Source organism: Camellia sinensis, chromosome 5, assembly GCF_055761805.1.
Source record: "Camellia sinensis isolate YWXY chromosome 5, ASM5576180v1, whole genome shotgun sequence".
Classification (NCBI taxonomy): domain Eukaryota; kingdom Viridiplantae; phylum Streptophyta; class Magnoliopsida; order Ericales; family Theaceae; genus Camellia; species Camellia sinensis.
The window spans coordinates 212,596,495-212,598,992 of NC_138965.1; positions in this window are offsets into that span (position 1 = coordinate 212,596,495).

Below are 2,498 nucleotides of genomic sequence, written 5' to 3' on the forward strand. Positions count from 1 at the left end.
GCTGGGGAGGTCTAAGGCTTCGCTCGAAATGGCCAATGTTGACAACGCGAGACTCCTTGGCCAGCTCGGAAAAGCCGAGCAAGAGATGGACAAGCTGAAAGTCCAACTCGCAGCCGAAAAAGAAGCGAAGAAGGTCGCCATGGACGAGGCCAAAAATCTTGGTTTCCAGGAGGACGAGGACAACTACACCAAGCAAGTCGAAGCCGCCATGGACATTTATTTCAAGTCTGGTTGAAAGGCCGCTTGCGAAAAACTCAGCCAAGGATTAGAGACCGAGGTGTTTGCTTCTCCTTCCCCAACCTTCCTGCCGGTCTACCTGATTCCTTACGCCAACGAAGTCTTCAACGCTTTGCAAGAGGAGGCAGAAAAAGAAGCCGAGGATGAGGGTAGCCAGCAGGAGCTCAACGAAAAGAAAAAGGCTGCTATTGTTGACCTAGAGGTCGCGATAGAAGGAGCCGGGGATGAGTTTCCCGATCTCTCCCCGTTAGCGTAGTTTAGACGTGTCTCTTTTGATTTCTGTTTGAATTTTTGTAACCGGGCTACAAGACCCACTCCATGTACCAAGTTTTCCAATCAATGAAAAGTTCTCATTTTGCTTATACTCTTGCAATGTTTGCCGTAGTTTTCCATTTAGCCGCGTTATTCTTGCCCGCCGTATTACAAACTAATTGAACCAAGAAAATTATCTCGGTCATTGAAGACGAAAATTATCTAGAGTTGAGCAAACCATCAACTCTTCTAACGGGGGTCAAGTAAATCACTAACTCTTCTAGCCGGGGTAAAACATTTCGGCTATATACTTGGAGCTGAGCAAATCACCAACTTCATCAGCCAAGATAAAACACCACAGCTAGCTTGAATCAAAACATCAACAAATTTAGCCGGGATAGAACATCTCAACTCAACCTTCAAGGTTAAGCAAATCGTCAAACCTTTTAGCCGGGGTAAATTATCTCGGCTAAAACCTCAGAGTTTAGCAAATCATCAACTCTTCTTGCCGAGATAAATCATCTCGACTAAAACCTCAGAGTTGAGCAAATCATCAACTCTTCTAGCCGAGGTAAGTCATCTCGGCTACAATCTCAGTTGAGCAAATTATCAACTCTTCTTGCCGGGGTAAATCATCTCAGCTAAAACCTCAGAGTTGAGCAAATCATAAACTCTTCTTGTCGGGGTAAATCATCTTGGCTAAAACCTCAGTTGAGCAAATCATCAACTCTTCTTGCCGGGGTAAATCATCTTGGTTAAAACCTCAGAGTTGGGCAAATCATCAACCCTTTTAACCGGGATAAAACACCCCGGCTAGAACCTCAGAGTTGAGCAAATCATCAACCTTTTTAGCCGGGATAAATCATCTCGGCTTTAGAAGCGGTTGCCCCCCATTCACTACGTCACTTCGAACACAGCAAACTTCCTAAGCAGAAATAATTCATTTATATTATATTGGAAAATTGAGTATTACATTCAGAAATAAAGGGGAAACTTGTACCTTCACAAAAAATTACACACAAAAGACAAAGACTAAAAATAGTACAGCTTGAAGTTGGCCACATTCTATGGCCGGGGTATGCTTTTGCCATCCAAGTCCTCTAAGTGGTATGCCCCCTTGCCCGCCAGACCGATTATCCTATAAGGCCCTTTCCAGTTTGCCCCTAGTTTTCCTTCGCCCGGCACCAGTGTGTTGCTCATCACCTTCCTTAAAACCCAGTCCCCGACTTTAAACGTTCTGGGGTGCACTGTTTTGTTGTACTTCTTAGACAATTCTTGTTCATATGCGGCCACGTGGATTAATATTTTTTCTCGACGTTCGTCGGCTAGGTCCAATTCCAGGGCGATGGCTTTAGAGTTCAACTCGGGCTCAAAATTTTCGCTGCGGATGGTGGACATGCCGATCTCCAATGGAATGACCGCCTCCATGTCATATGCCAGGGAAAAGGGGTCTCCCCGGTCAAGCGTCTCGGGTCGTCCGATATGCCCAAAGGACACTAAGGAGTTCCTTTACCTATTTTCCTTTGGCTTTCTCCAACCTTTTCTTCAACCTATCAATGGTCTTGTTTGATGTTTCGGCTTGCCCGTTGGACTGCGGGTAGGTCGGGGTGGAATTGTAGAATTTTATCTTCAATTTCTCACAAAATCCTCTGAACAATCATCCGTCAAACTAGGTACCATTATCAGAAATCAAAGCCTTGGGGACACCAAACCATGTTATCACGTTTTGCCAGACAAACCGCTTAACATCATTTTCTTTGATAGTCGCTAAGGGCTCGACTTCTACCCACTTGGTGAAGTAATCTGTGGCCGCAATGAAGAACTTCCTATTGCCTGGCACTGTCGGGAGTGGTCCCACTATGTCCAGCCCCTACATTACAAAAGGCCAAGGGCTTGTGAGGGGAAGAAGTTCTCTGGCCGGCTAGTGAATTTGGTGGGCAAACTTTTGGCATTTTTCACATTTTCTAACATACTTATGTGCATCCGTTTGCATGCACGGCCACTAGTAT